This window comes from Triturus cristatus, chromosome 4_1 (assembly GCF_964204655.1).
Source record: "Triturus cristatus chromosome 4_1, aTriCri1.1, whole genome shotgun sequence".
Taxonomy (NCBI): domain Eukaryota; kingdom Metazoa; phylum Chordata; class Amphibia; order Caudata; family Salamandridae; genus Triturus; species Triturus cristatus.
Genome location: NC_140585.1, coordinates 639169778 through 639186202, shown reverse-complemented (window position 1 = coordinate 639186202; position 16425 = coordinate 639169778).

The window sequence follows — 16425 nt, the reverse complement described above, 5'->3', positions numbered from 1 at the left end:
TTAGGATATTTTTGTTTGACATGCACTCTTCTACTGCTCACATTTAGGGAACAAGTTTTCTTTTTCATTCGGGACGACATAAATTTGCCTCTGTTTTCTGGCTCTCTCCCTTGTGTGCTACTTCCACGTCGAATATCTGACCCACTGTGTTACCTCCGTTTATCTGTAAAGCCACAACAACAAATATCACTATTGTCCTGGAGGCCCATAATTCTGCTCCCTGGGCTGCTGGAGAGGATTGAAAGGCTGAATCAAGTGGAAAGAAAATTAACATTGGCAAGCTAATCTCTATACTTTCTGACACTTCCATATTTTTTTTAAATTCTGTTCAGAGTTCCTAACAAAACATGTATTTGAATACGAATACTGTATAACACTCTTTCGCTAACTTGTCATACAATACGTATTGGCTCTATTACTAGCAAAGTGTGCTCATGCTTCCTTTAGTCAGACATATAGAGAACAGAAAAAGTCATACATTTGTAAATAAACAATGTTGGAAACTTTCTTGCTTAAATGCCGCATTTCATTGAGTAGCATACCGCGACAAACATTAACACCCAGTAGAGAGAGTTTTTTAGCCACTCAGCAAAGCTCCATGTGTTACATGTGATGAGCTCGAGGAAGCATGATTAACAGCTGAGCTCTGCAAGTGGTAAGGACAACAGCATTACTAATATAAACGGAGGGCCATTTTATGAACAAATGAATATTTTGCTGCTGATAATGAGATACCATGCAGTATCTGCTGTGACTGTCTGGATGGGGTCTGCATAATCATTTCCTGCTTTAACCGATCCATAATATGATGCCTGGTTGGCAGTGTGCTTCTGGTGCAATTATGAAAGCGCAGTGAAACATACTGCACTTATAATTCACTTGTGGCATTTCACATTCAATGTTTTAACGATTGAGCTTCAAGAGATTGTTGGTGGGGTGGAGAGAGAGCATTGAAGATTAAGGCCAGATTGCATTTCTTTTATAGCAGTAAGCCTCACCAGATCCTGAAAATTCTGTAGCTCGCTCATGTTCTTCCAGCTTATGGTAAATTATTTTATTAGCATTGGTATAACCCACTTCCACTATGTTACGGTTTCTAAATGCTGAAGTGCTAATTTGCATGTTTCTGTCTTTAAGGTTGTTGTGCTTTGTAATCGTAGTCATGTATGCGAGGTTTCATAGTCCCCTGTTGCTGATAGTCTGGATCTCTTCATTGATGTGTTTAATGATGATAGCTGATTGGTTTACCAGACATAATCACTTTTTGGTGGAATTTTCGGGAGAGTTTTGTGATTGAGGTCCCGGCTCTCATTTAGTAGAGTCAATGTTTATCCATTGGGTGGACGTTTTCGTGAATATGCTAATGAGGAGTATGTTTTTTTAGCTAGATGGCACTGGTGCCAGATTGCGTAGTAAGGATGTGGATGGGCTACACACTATTATCTGTTACTAGTGTGGGAGTTGGTATGTGTGGAAATTACTGCTGTGAAGCCTCAGCACTTTGCCAGCTAGATGGCTTTGGTGCTGCATTGTGCATGTAAAGGTGACAGTGTTCTAGTTACAGTCCTGGCAATTAAGTCAGACTGGCCTGGGGTAGGGGGGTGCTGGTAGGAAACACTGCTGTTGCTTTTGTTGCGGGGGTCAATATTGCAGCACTTCTGCAGAACCGCCCCCCAGTAACAAAAACGGCCCCAGTGGTCCAACACCTGACCTTACCCTTCCAGTCCACCGGGAAAACACCCGGTGCCCGCTACGGCCAGTCCGGCCCTGGTTACAGTGGCCATCGGTTATTATGGCATCCATTTTCATGAGGAATATGTATAATGGGCTCTTTTGCTTTTGTGTCCATTAGTAAGTGTGAGAAATGTGTATTTATTTTGGACAATATAGCTTTGCTTTGCCAGTTTGATTGTTATGGCACCAAGTTGTGCTTGCTAGTATGTGGTTGAAGTTTCAAACATGTTCTATTGTTATTGTGGGCATAGTAAGAGTGGTGAATGTGTTGTGATGTGGGGCGTAGCTTAGTCAGTGAGATTCAGGGAGGTGTCAGTCTAAGATTTCCCAGCTAAAACGCAGTGGACCATGATGTGCAGTTTGGCTAATTATTATTGGCTAAGCCAACCGGTCAAAAATGCAAGATCTATTTGCTTTGCCAGTGCTTGTTTTGTAAACTGACCACTATATAAATATAAATTCCTGATCACGAAGTCAACAGGTTAAACCCTCTTAATGAAACAAGGAAAACCAACATAGACATACCAAACCAGACACGGGGTCCCCAGACCCAACTACCAAGCCAAGATGCATTTATTTGAGGGGTGTCACACTCCAAGCACCCCATTAAAGCTATGCCCCTGGTTGTGCTATATGAAATGCATGTCTTTTGGTGTCATTTGAAGTTCATGAATATTAAGACCGGTAGTCTTAAGTATGTTTTGTTTCTTGTCGTTTCCTTGTGATATAGGAATGCTTGGTATTGATGTGGATAAGAAAGTCGCCTAAACAAATTATTCTTTGTATCTCCTTTTGGCAGCTCAGTAGAGCTTGATGCTAAATCCTGAAAGTGGTGCTAGGTAAAGAGGTGGGCAGGATGTTTCATTACGCCCACAGAATTAGCATAATTTGGCAACTCAGGGTTACTCTTGTAACACAGATCTCTGGCCAAATTCCGCCAATCACTGAGTATCAGAATATTTTCCAGTGAGCCTCCAGAAATGCAAGTGAGATTTGGAGTCCCCTAGTGCCATTTTCTAATTCCTGCGGTCGCAGGCCATCACAAGCGGTCATGGTCAGAGAGCTGTTTCTCCAGTAGATTTGATGCCGCTCAAGAAGATTTTCTACTCGAGCGGCAGCAAAATCAACTCAAATGGCTGTGCACTCTTGCGCACTGCATTGTGCTGTTCCCACTGATTTTTCAGTGCTACTTGCACTACTGCCACCAAATTGCAGCACGAGGAGCGTAATGTAAATATTTTCTGACTTGGAATCTCGCTGAGTTGTAGTATATCTCGGCACTCCACGAGTTCCGCACCCTAGAACACACACACACATACACCCATGTAAAAATATATCAAATGCAAGGTAAAGCAAGAATGTAAAAAACTGCACATTTATTAGCTTGAAAATACTAAGCAACCTGACTACAAGTGCACTGTAAATTGTGATAACTGTGTGGTGTTTCACCTTAATATCAACTCAAGAAAACTTTTGGTCCATTATACTGTGGGAGGAATACTGTGATGTACAGAATATCATGGGATTTAATTCTGATGACAAGAATGTGTTATTTTAGTAATTTAAAATATTAATGTAAATAATATTGATTGCTTTAATATTTTGGTAAATAATATTTTTGGTTAACATGCATAGTTTTGATAATGGTTTTGGTTTATTGTGCATATTACATTGCATAAGTAATTTTATGTGTAAAATGTTGTTCATATTTTGTTATGATGATGTGCTTTTTAGGGTTTTTGTGGGAGAGCTGTCTGGTTTGTTCGTGTTTCAGCATTTATGTTTTGTACCCCGTTGTAGTTTTACATTTTCAATTGGTTGCGTTATTTAAATAGATAATACTTTGTTATTAATTTATTGTTTGTTTTTTGTTGTTGTTTTTTTTCAATTTTTTTGAAAAAACCTTTATTACAATTTCAGAGACATACAAGTATGGGCCTACAACCAACAGGCCGGCCGCTAATGCACACTATAAGCATAGACACGTCTTAACAGCCACATCGGTGAAGCAATAAGAGAGCTACTGGAGTGCTAATCAACTCAGCCAGCCGCAGCTGCAGTCCATACACAAACAAAGAAAGGTTTCATATTTTTAAAGAAAACGAAAAACATCACACACACAAGGCAGAGGAGGTCAATAGTAGTAACATGTGCTCCCCGTATCGAAGGGGTAAACAAAACCAGGGAGAAAGAGGGGGGGGGCAGGCCGAAGAAACCAAATGCACATGTCGCAGGAGCATAGAGGAATGCGCGGGCTAGGGAGACAGAGCAGCATCCATCTCTCGCGTCTGGGGCGGGGCGCAAATACCTCCACGATAGGAGTTCCAGGGACCCCACACCTTAATCCACTTCCCAGGCTTGCCTCTCGCCACATACACCGTTTTCTCTCTGAACATACACCAGTCCATGTGTTCCTTCCACGCTGAGACCGTTGGTGGCCTCTGGGAGCCCCACAGTTGTGCAATGTCACGCTTCGCTACCATATAGCCCAGAGTCACCCACTGCGTCTGCATCACATTGTAATCAGTCGGCTCCCAGACATTCAGCAAACATCTCCGTGCCTCCGGCAACAAGGCAACATGCGTGACTTCTTCTAACACCGCATGCACTCTACACCAAAACCGAGTCACTTCCGGACATTCCCACAGGATATGGAGGAAAGTCCCCAGTAGTCCACAGCCTCGCTTACACAGACCATCCACCGAATACCCCATACGCATCAAACCAGGCCCCGTGACGTACACTCTATGAAGTATCTTAAGCTGGACAAAACGCAAACGGGCCGGGATAGCCACCTCTTTCGGGGAGGCCACCGCAGACACCCAATCCTCGTCGTCAAGTTCCAAGCCGTCGGCAGTCCATGTCTCTCGCAATGAGGTCAGCAAACCCATTCGCTTATAAATCAGCGAAATGGTGCTATCCGGTACATAGCCGTCCAATACTCTATCTTCCAACGGGGAGGACTCCGGAATAGCCGCAACGTCCGGGAATACGGAAGACAAAGCGTGATGAACCTGAGCGTACCGAAAGTATTCCCTATCGTTCAACTGATATTCGGTTTTCAGCATGTCGAACGTCTTAAATTTCCCTTTCGTCCAGAGATCCCCTACCTTGCTGATACCAATCATATCCCATTTCTCAAAGCCTTTCGTATTACACAGGTAACCCAAACGCCGGGAAGCGTACAATGGCGTTGCCCGAGTCAAGCGATCCCTCCACCCCATCGCCGCATTGGCTGCATGCCACACCTGCACCGCGACCCGCGTCGGGCCTGTCAATCGCGCATCAAGGGACCCCGAGTATAGTGCTTGATTATAATCCCCGCTTGGCAATAACAATTTGTCCATCTCAAAAGCCGGGTTCAAAGCAGGCCCATACATCCCGTGATTGACAGCAGCCAACTGGGAGGCCCAATAATATCGTTTAATATCAGGGAGAGCGACCCCCCCATCGTACCACGGTAGGGTTAGTTTGGCGAGAGCGATCTGCGGCCGCCCATCCCAAAACAATCGACGCTGAAGACACTCCACCTCCCGAAAATAGCGGGCCGGCACTACGTCCACAGTGTTCTGTAGGGTGTACAAAAAGCGTGGCAGCGACATCATTTTGAACAATGCCGCCCGGCCGAGCAGCGAGAGCGGCAGCCGCCGCCAACCCGCCACATCCGCCCTTAGGCGCTGAAGGGGGGGGGGAGATTCCGCTCATACCGGGCCACCGGGTCTAGGGTTATAAAGATTCCCAAATACTTAAACCCCGACTGCGCAACCTGGATAGGGCACCCCCGCGGAAGGGGGGGGGCCTCCCCGGAGAGAACGTACACACAAGACTTAGCCCAGTTAATGACCAATCTGGAGTTGCGACCAAAGGAGCTCAACACATCCACCAATACAATGAGCGATTTGCGTGGAGATGCAAGATACAAGAGGATATCGTCCGCATATAGGGAGACACGATCCTCGTACTCCGGCGTCCATCTAAGGCCACGCATCGAAGGGTGCCACCACAGCCACTCCGCAAGGGACTCCAAATAAAGCGCAAAAAGAAGAGGCGACAACGGACATCCCTGTCGTGTGCCCCTACCCAATGCAAAAGGAGCCGACACCCGTCCGTTGACCACCACCTGTGCCAGTGGGTTATCATAAAGCAATTTCACCCAACCGATGAACCCCGGGCCGAACCCAAACTTCGCCAATGCTGCCCAAATATACGGCCATTCCAAGGTGTCAAACGCCATGGTAGCGTCCAGGGACGCCAAAATGGCCGGCTCACGCATGAATGGCGCTCTAGCGAGGACGCCATGCAGTCGCCGCAGGTTCAAAGCGGTATTGCGGTGGGGTATAAAACCGGATTGATCCTGATGGATCAGGTCGCCCACGACCCGGATCAGGCGATTGGCCAGTACCTTGGCAAGGATTTTGGGCTCCGCGTTCAACAAAGAGATAGGCCTGTAAGAAGTACACCGATCCCGCGGCTTCCCTTCCTTATGGATAACAACAATAGTAGCAAGACGTTGGTCAGGGGGGAGGGAGCCCGCCGCCTGTGCCTCGAGGAACATGTCCCGGAGATACGGCGCAATCCTATCTGGGCGCAACTTATATAATTCGATGGGAAGGCCATTAGGACCCATGGCCTTGCCAGAAGCAATAGAGCGAATGGCCAAAGCAATCTCATCCGGCGACGGGGCAGCGTCCATCAGTAATTTATCCTCATCAGATAGAGATGGCAAAGCGATGTCTTTAAGCAACAGGCGAGAGTCTTCCTCCGATCGTTCAGAGACCGGAGAGTAAACCCCGTGAAAATACTCCGCAAAGCAATCAACAATATCACCGGGGTCCGTCACACACACACCATCCACCCTCTCAACAACCGGCACCACTCGACTCGCTCTCTCCTTCTTATCCAACCAGGCAATCAACTTCCCCGCCTTATCACCCATATCGTACAAATGCCCCTGTTGCTCCCTGCTCATACTCTTGGCAGATTCAGTAACCAGCGCCTTGTAGTCGGCCTGTTTAAGCCCCAGCACATGCAGTTTGTCATCCGTAACACCTTGCTCCAAATCGATCTCCAACTCAGTGATCTCATTTTCTAGTCGAACCACCTCTTTCGCCTCGCATTTTTTGGTATGGGAGATGAGAGACAGGGCCTGGCCCCGCAGCACCGTCTTAAAGGCCTCCCAAAGGGAGATGGCGGAAGACACCGACCCCACGTTGTCGTTAAAATAGTGTTCCAGGGACCCAACCAGGTCTGCACGGATCGTGGGGTTTCGTAGGTACCAGGGGTTGATCGGCGCCACCCTCCCCGCCGCCCCCATGGCGATATCTAAGTGTAGCAAAAGAGGGGAGTGATCAGAAATACCGCGGGCCAAGTGTCGCACCTCCCCAATCATCCCAGCTTGGGCCGCAGGCACTAGCATATAGTCAAGACTCGAAAGACTACCGTGGGCCCCGGAGGGGAAAGTATATTGTGCTTGTCCAGGGTGTTTCACCCGCCAACAATCTATCAGTCCCAGGGTATCCAGAAAGCCCCCCAGCCAGTTCTGGGCCCGAGGGAGGTCTCTAGGGGGGTGTCGATCTTCAACTCCGGAAACCACTGCATTAAAATCCTCCCCCAAGACCAAACCCCCCCCCGGAAATTCAAGTAGCAGGCGCCCCAAATCAGCAAAGGTGGCCGTCTGCAGGCCCGGCGGCACGTAGACAGCAACCAGCGAAATCAACTTACCCTCCCATCTCCCCACCAGCGCAGTGTAGCGCCCTCTGTCGTCGTGGAGCACCTCATCCACCTCCAACGGGAGAGAGGTCCTAACTAAAATGCCCACTCCCCTCGAGCCAGAGGTGAAACCAGAATGGGCCAGAAGGCGATATCCCCGCCTGTTCATGGCATGGAAAGAGTTCCCTATAAGGTGCGTCTCCTGCAGAAACACAATGTCAGGTGAAATACGTTTCAAGAACTGCAGGACCACCCCCCGCTTTATCCTGTCCCCCAGCCCATTCACATTCCATGATAGAAGTCTCAACCCCTTACCCCTCATCCCCCCCAGCGCAAAATATCCCCCTCCCGGAGAGCGCAGTCATAATAACACAACAGAAAACATTACCCCGCCTTGTGATGCAAACAAACAAACCCCAACCCCACCCCATCAACCCCAACAAAACTCCCCCCTCCCTGCACCCCTGCATGAGCCCAAACAGCCCCCCCAACGTGCAGTGTGCCTGTCGCCCCAATATGAAACTCACTACAAAGAAGACAGAAAAAAAAACCCCAGAAGGAGGAAAGGGCCCCAGAAAGCCCCCAGCAACCTCCAAATACCAAAGGGCAAAGTGTTACAAACTGGAGTCCAATGCAGCCACAGGTGCAAAACGTTACCAGTCCGGTCCATAGCCAGGATCACAGTTCTATTCCTACTCCATCGAGCACTCTCTGTTTTCCGCCATCCGACCTTCCCGACCTCGACCCCTAGGTAGGGTATCCAGCCATTCTCCAACCACCTCCGGCCGGTCGAAGAAATGCGAGCGACCCTCTAACTCAACCCGCAGCCTAGCCGGGAATAGCATCGCATATTTCAGCTCCATGTCCCTCAAGCGCCGTTTGATGGCCAAAAAACCCGACCGTTGCTTTTGAACCGCTTGCGTGAAGTCTGGGTAAAAGCTAACATTAGAGTTCTCAAACTTTAATGGCCCAGCCACCCTCGATGCCTGAAGGATAGCATCTCTATCCCGAAAATTAAAAAGTCGGGCAATGATAGGCCGCGGGGGAGCACCCACCTTGAGCGCACCACCCGGAATCCTGTGGGCCCGTTCCACAGCGAAGAACTTGCTCAGTCCCTTGGGTGCTAGATGAGTCACCACTAGATCCTCCACAAAAAGATCCGCAGCAGACTCTTCCGATCGTTCGGGCACCCCAATAATACGGACATTATTCCGCCTGGCCCTGCTTTCGGAATCCTCAAGGCGACGATCAGTCAGGTCACTGGCGAGCCGCAACCTTCGCACCTCCGTCTGCAAAGCGGCCACATCCACGGTTAGGCTCGACGCCGCTTGAGTCAATGAGTCAACCCGGTCATTTGTTTTGGACAGGTCCGCTCTGACCAAATTCACATCAATCAACACCGAGTCCAATTTATTAGCCAGGGTATCAAATTGCTGGTTCACAGTCGCCTTCATCTCCTCAATGGCCCCCATGACATCCAGCAGCGTCAATTCGGACGATGCGCCCAAGGCCTCCTTGGGCAGCTAAGGCGATTTATGTGAGCCACTAGGGGATCCCTTTGGCTGCGCATAGCGGTCCATGTTGTTGGCCTGGGTATAAGCTCCCCTCCGGGTAGACTTGGGTTTCAGCTTGTCGCCGTCCACTCTCGCCGCCATCATCAGCGACCACCAAGGTCAGCACCCTCCAGCACCCGGAGGAAGGCCAGGCGACCACTGCAGGAGATCCGGGCCGCCAACTGAAATAGGCCCGTTGACAGTTCGAGAATCAGGCCCGGCACTGCTTACCCTAAGTCCCGACGTCAGTTTCCGCAGATCAACTCGAAACCGAAAGTGAAAGCACGGGGTCCGGGGCAGGCCCAGACTGGCATGCCGCTGTTGTTCACTTCGCGCCCGGGCACCTCACCAACTCGAGTACGGGACCAAGGCCGGAGAAGGCCGCAAACTTCAGATCGGCACCAGTCCGGTTCCCGGAGTCCGATTTCGATTTGGAAAACGAGTGGCACCCTAGCACAAGATCATAGACAAAAGCCCGTCTAGAAAACCAGGATTATGACAGGATAGACGTGGGAGGTTGCGGAGGCCTCCGGGAGCCACAAGCCTACGCGGCCATCTTGGTTGCGCGCTGTGATGTCTTTTGGTTGTTATATTTTTTAATTGATATTTTTAACTTTTTTCAAGTTTGTATTTTTAGTATTATTAATGTATTGTATGAGGGGAATCTTTACCGTGGTATTTAAATATGTCACTTTATTGACAGGTTCTTGAGTTAGGCGGGAAGTAGGTTGGGATGTTTGTTTGATAATATATGCTTTTATTTGATAATTGTGTGATTTAATTACTATGTTAATTAACTAACTAACCATACAATAGTTTTATAATGTAGAAATTATTTTGTTTGTAATTTTTTTAATTTGTCGTTTTTGTTAGCAATTATTATTATTATTATTATTATTACTATTATTATTATTATTATTATAAATCACCTATAGAGTGCATAGCTACCCATAGGCTTCCCAGGGCTGATAGTGTGACACAGAAACATCAGGAAGTATATTTAGATGCACTGTTACAGGGAAATATTCTGGAATAGCCAGTGCAATTCCATTTTTAGGTCCCTTTTCACATCGCAACTCAACTTTGGCCCCAATTAGCAGCAAAAGAAATGGCACTGTTCAACGCTAACTCCTCCATAGACCAAAACTTATCCCAATGTGGCTAATGTTGAAGTGGGAATAGTAAATCTGACCCTCACCCCCGCAGAGAGCAGAACTTTCTACAAATTGCCATAGTTTGGAATGAGAATAGTAAATATGAACCCTTCATTTTCTGTAATGCGGCTAAGATTATAAATGGAACAAAATATATATGTCAATTTTAAATTTATTTGCATTTTGCTGTAAACCAAAACTAACTTATATTTTTATTTAATATGTTTTAATTTTTTAATTGGGATGTGTTTTATATTCATTACAAGACAATAGTTTTTATTTTTCACTTACATTCTTTCAAATATATCTAAAGTTCATTTAAATCAAATGTTTGTATTAGTTTTACCAGGTAAATATTATTTTATAAGTTATACATTGTAATAAATGTGCATTTTTTAAAATATTTATACAATATGTAATATGTTTTCTTTTAATGCCCATTTTAATATATTAATAGGAACTGTTAATATATGTTTTTATTTATTTAGCAGTATTGTTTAATATATTTTTTTTATAAATTTCAAAATTGTATTGCATTTTATTAGTATTTGTTTCAATGCTACTTGCATTTTTTAAACTTTTTTAAATTACTACATTTTTATTATTTTGTTTTTAAATTTGTTGAAATGTGATGAAAGTCTTTTTTTATTCAATTTTGCCGGCAGTTTTCCTTGACTTTATTCCTCTCTTTTGTGCTTTGGTTAAGGTAAGAACATATTTTTTAATTTCTAACCTATTGTATTGGATTAGGTGGGTTGTTAGGTTAGTTTGTGTAAGGTATTATAGCCTCATTTAGTAAGATTTGAAAACTAGGGTAGGTTAGTTACGTGCATGTTGTAAGCATTAAACTGTATTTTTTATTTATGAATCTGTACTTTAAGTTTACATATAGTTCATGTTAGAACTATGTATGAGGTTTTTAAGCTTTGTTTTTGTGGGTACAGGTCTTCTATGATTTTAGACAAATGTTTTTTTAATGCTGCTAAAGTTTTTTATAATACAAGTAAAATATGAAAATAGATTGTTTTCATCCAGTATTTTAAATATATCTGCCTTCATTTTGGGGGTTTCCTGGAGTGGGTATTCTATTTGTTTATATTTCTGTAGGGTTTTTGAAAGTGTTGATGGAGATTTTAAGACTTGCTTTATGGATTCAACGTTGTTATTTGTAAACAAAAAATTAGGATCATTTGTATTTCTTTTTTTATGGATTTAGGTTTATATTTGATTATGGATGCTGGAATATTCCACAAGGACTTTTACTACAGAATTGTAAATTCAATTTTTTGGGTGAATTGGTTAGTTGGATTTATGTGTTTAAAAATATAAAAGTGGTATCTGTATGATTTAGTACTTTGCGTAGTAAGTTATTGTGGGGATAGTTTTATTCATTTGTTAGAAGGATGACTCTAGGAATAAAACATAGGGGCACATTATGATGGTGGTCGGACGCACGTCCAACAGCCATCGCCGTTGGCAGGGGACCACCAGACAAGATGTCAGCAGTCCCACTGCCCAATTACAATGTGCCCACCGGGCTGGCAGATTAAAAGTGCTCGATAACAATGCGGCTTCTGGTGACAATCACTATGTGGATGTCCTGTACATGATGTACAGCTTTGACCCCTGCCCTTCGGGCAGCGCTCCATCCATCATCTCCATGTGTTTGCTTTGTTTGCTCAAAGTTGGCAGCGTATGCCCAGACGTGGGTCCCTTGCTCACTTTGCCACTGGATTCAAGGTAGCCTGGCTGATGAAGGGTGTGACCCAGAAACCAGTCCCAGGATGCTTGTTTCTGGTTCAAGGAAGACCTGGATTGGCAGTTCAGGCTGGACTGTTCCCATGAGGCACAGTGTCAAGACTGATTTGCATATAGCTGGGTCTGAACTGAGGTGGCAAAGTGAGCTAAAAAATGGTGATGGATTTAACCCAGATCTGTGACTGGGGGTGAGTGTCTGAAAAGTATCAGCGCTCTGTCCATCATCTCCTTGTGTTTGCTTTGTTCGCCCTAAGTTGGCAGAGTATGCCCAGACGTGGATCATTTGCTCACTTTGGTACTGATTTCAAGCTAGCTTGGCTGATGAAGGGTGTTACCCAGCTCCTGGTCCCAGGATGCTTGTTTCCGGTTCAGGAAAGACCTGGCTTGGCAGTAAGGGCTGGAATGGTCCCATGAGGCAAAGGGTCAAGACTGATTTGCATAAAGCGGGGTCTGAACTGAGGTGGCAAAGTGAGCTAAAGAATGGTGATGGATTTAACCCAGATCTGTGACTGGGGGTGAGTGTCTGAAAAGTTCCAGCACTCCGTTCATCGTCTCCTTGTGTTTGCTTTGTTCGCCCTTTAGTTGACAGGGTATTTCCAGACGTGGGTCCCTTGCTCACTTTGCCATTTGATTCAAGCTAGCATGGCTGATGAAGGGTGTTACCGAGAAACCGGTCCCAGGATGCTTGTTTCTGGTTCAGGGAAGACATGGCTTGGCAGTTCGGGCTGGACTGTCCCCATGAGGCACAGGGACAAGACTGATTTGAATATAGCTAGTTCTGAACTGAGGTGGCAAAGTGAGCTAAAGAATGGTAATGGATTCAACTCAGATTTGTGACTGGGGTGAGTGTCTGAAAAGTTTCAGCGCTCCATCCAATCCTCTCCTTGTGTTTGCTGAGAAACTGACTGAGTCTTGACCCGAGAGACTGAGTACTATGACAAACGGGGGGAGCGAAACCTGCACCCATAAACGGACTTTAAACTCTGAATCTGGCAAGTGAAAACCTACTGGAAGGGGAGGGACGCACTGGTGACTGGCAGAGTCCTAGATGACAGGGGCCCCTTGGAACACAATGACTCAACAGTGAACATGGTATTTGTGCATCATTGACTGTGTTGGGGAATTCTATGTTTTCTAAGTAATATAGTCTTTGTGTTTTCTATAAAGAGAAACGTTGAGCTGGACATTGGTCTTATTGCACTGCTGGAGGGTTGGTATTGATTATTGAGGCTCAATAGCCCACACACCTGCCCGAGAAGCCTGTGACTGCTCATCCTCGCTAGTTCTGAGATGGCTGACAGGGTCATAGATCGTTCTTGGCCCTGTTTAGTTGCTCAAGAGACAGCAGTGGTACAAGGCCTCACCCTTACGCTTGTGGCCCAGTAGCCTTGGCTTGCCCTTTGCCCTCCTCAACGGGGTGCAACAGATTTGTAATGAAAAATGATGGTGTTTCTGCATATACCTTGTCCTTATAATATTACTATATTTATTTGTAATGTATATTTTTTATTCATTTGCAATTTTAAGTTATAAATTATTTATTTATACATTTTAATTGTTATACTTACATTTTATGTGTGCCTCTTCTGTTAATGTGCTTTTCGGTCTATTGTTAAGCTTTTTTTTTCTTCTTAATGGTTCGCTTTTATTCCTTCAGTCTTTTTTACCAGTATTGTGGATATATAAGATACTATGGCACTAAGAAACCTGTTAAAGTTGGTATACAACAGTTTAAGATGCCATTTTATGTTAATCTACTTATTAATTATTTTTTAGGTACATTACTTTTGTGGAGATTCAGATCTTTTCCTGCGGTTTTTGGTCTTGATATTTCTGCATTTCGCATTGAAGTCTAAGAAAATCTATGTCAGGGTTTTATGTATTTTTGTAATACAATTATCATTATAATACATATTTTTGTGTTTGCTAATATGTTATGTAACCCGTTGTGCAAGCCCATGTCCCTCTTGGGACGGCCAAACATTCATGCGCATTTTGCATGTTCTCCACGCAGGTTTCCTTACAGCCTGCATGGAGAACATGCCCAGGCCCCCATTCCCTTGCGGTGCACTGAACCATGGCACTCAGACAATCACAACGCTGCATTGCTGTGATTGGTGAGGGGAGCCTGGGTTCTACCTGGTTCCTCTTCCGGCCGAGTCCTGAGACGGAGGAGAGACTGGAGAGACATTGCGACCATTTTTTCTAAATTCCTCCAAGGCCCAACCCGCCCCACTCCCCCCCCCCCCCCAATCTGTGCTGGCCACCACTGCCTAAGCACAAAATTCTGGAAATGTTTACCCAGAAGGCTACAAACTTATACGAGTGCCGCTTTCAGAATGCTTGGAAGTCAGAAAGATTTGTTCAAACATACAACCAAGAGGATGCATTTCCACATGCTTAATTTAATTCATTGTACAATTGCAAATGGAGACATGCATTCCCATGCCTGTAATAGAACTTTTGACGGGGGGAATAGGTTACCCTTGGAGGAACCAGTCATTACCCAGCACCACATCAAAAACAATTGTGTTCCACGTTCTCATCTTAAAAATACATTTACTTTTGCTCTTGAGAGGAGTAGACCTCAAACAGTCAGAGAAAAACTTGTGAATACCCTAAAATTAACCGCAAAGCCTATGCTGGAAATAGATTTGCTCATTTAAAAATTAGATAGGAAATCTTTTTACCTATGATTTCTTTTTCGAAAATGCCAATGTGCGATTGAACTCATAAAAAAGAAGATTGGTGCATGTCCAACACCTTCTGACAATTTGATAAGTAAGGAAGGCAGTCTAGAAAAGAACTCAGTAACCCAAAAGTAACTCTTACTAACTTGGCTGTCCAGCCAGCCCTTTATCTTGAATAAGAAAAAGTACCTAATTTGTCCACAATAATACATAATACAGCAGTTACTATATGAGGAACTGGGTAACAAGTGCACAAATTGACTCTTGATGCTTACAATACAGTGTTTCGAATGAATCTGCTTTTGCCTTTGGCTGTCTCCTAGGCCACCAACTGCGCCTTTTGTTGCTGTTGGGGGCTAAATGCAGATCAGTATGTGCAAATCGAAAGTCTCAAGCAGTTATAGACGTAAGCGGGATGGTTTACCGTAATCACTGTTCAAAGGACTTCATTTCAGGGGGTGGGCTTCTGCTGCGTTTCCCCAGTCACAGATTATTTTCTGTTCTTCCACCTCCTTCTTTTACAAGCTTTTTCAATCTCGTAGAGCTGTCGCAGTAGGGTTAGCAGTGGTCACATACCTGAACAAGCCTGCCCTACCGAAACAAAATGGAAATCGGCCCCTAACGGCACTGAAAGACAGAAGCACCACAAGCAGGGGACTTAGACGTCCAATGGAGAATACAGCTGCCACGTGGCATCTGTATTTCCAGTGCATTGCACTTTAGGGAGGTATACAGAGCCCCCAGTGTTTTGAGTGGGTTCCACAGCAGTACTCTGAGAGTATGCAGCTTCAGTCTGCAACAGCAACCCGCTTAATTACCCCAGCCCTGAGGATGGAGGCCAAGATCATATTGAGGTCGATTTGAGTGCAACAAGGAACATTCACTGAAATGGGGGCTCCTCACAGGTCTCTGAAGTGCCCATTTCCTCCTGAGCGTAGCAGTGCAGTTGTCGGTCTTTGAGCTTCCTTTGGTCTTCCTGGCAGCTGGGTTAGGTTGTCCCTTAAGCAGTAGCCTTCAGTAAAAACACCTCCAGTGCATCGCGTTCCTGAGCAAAGCCACACCCGTATTCTAAGGGCAGAGTGCAAATGATTCCAGCAAAAATCTTGGACACCAGGCAAACGTTCTCTCACCTAGCTGGATGGCTAGGTGTAACGTACTCCAGCCCTGGATCACAGATGTTGCTCCAACACTCTGCAGGAGCGTTGCCGCTTGGACACTGGTCAGTGGGAAGTTTTGCACCACTGACATAGAGCTTCAGCTCCTTTCTTATACTATGAACCTGATTTAGAGTTTGACAGGTGTAGGAAATCTGGCAGAAAGTAGTAGATTTCACATATCCCCTATTTTGAATGCATAGATATCTAGGTACTCCACTGCACATATCATATGCTGCTTTTAGTGGATGTCCTACATCTGCTAAACCTTAAATAGGACTAAAGTTTCTAGGCATAGGGCCTTAACCAGAGTTTGGAGGCCTACATACTCCATCATAAATGCGGCCAGTTGCCTGCTCACCATATTAAGGTGCATCATGGACTATTGAATGTCAAGTACAGTGGATAGTATGCCCACCACATTTGTGATAGAGCATTCCATCAACCAAACTCTAAATGAAACTCAAATGTGTGGATACTACAGGCACAGTTCTCAGATTGGTTAGTGGTGATTATCCTAATTTTGCCTATTACTTCCAGACAGGGTAGTAACATGCTTTGTCTTGAGTGTTAGCATGAAAGAGGGTAGTGGCCTAGAGTCTTTGGTTCAGAGAAGTCCAAAACACTGCCACAAAGGAGTGAGAAGAGTGTGTACTCTACACCTATCAATTTG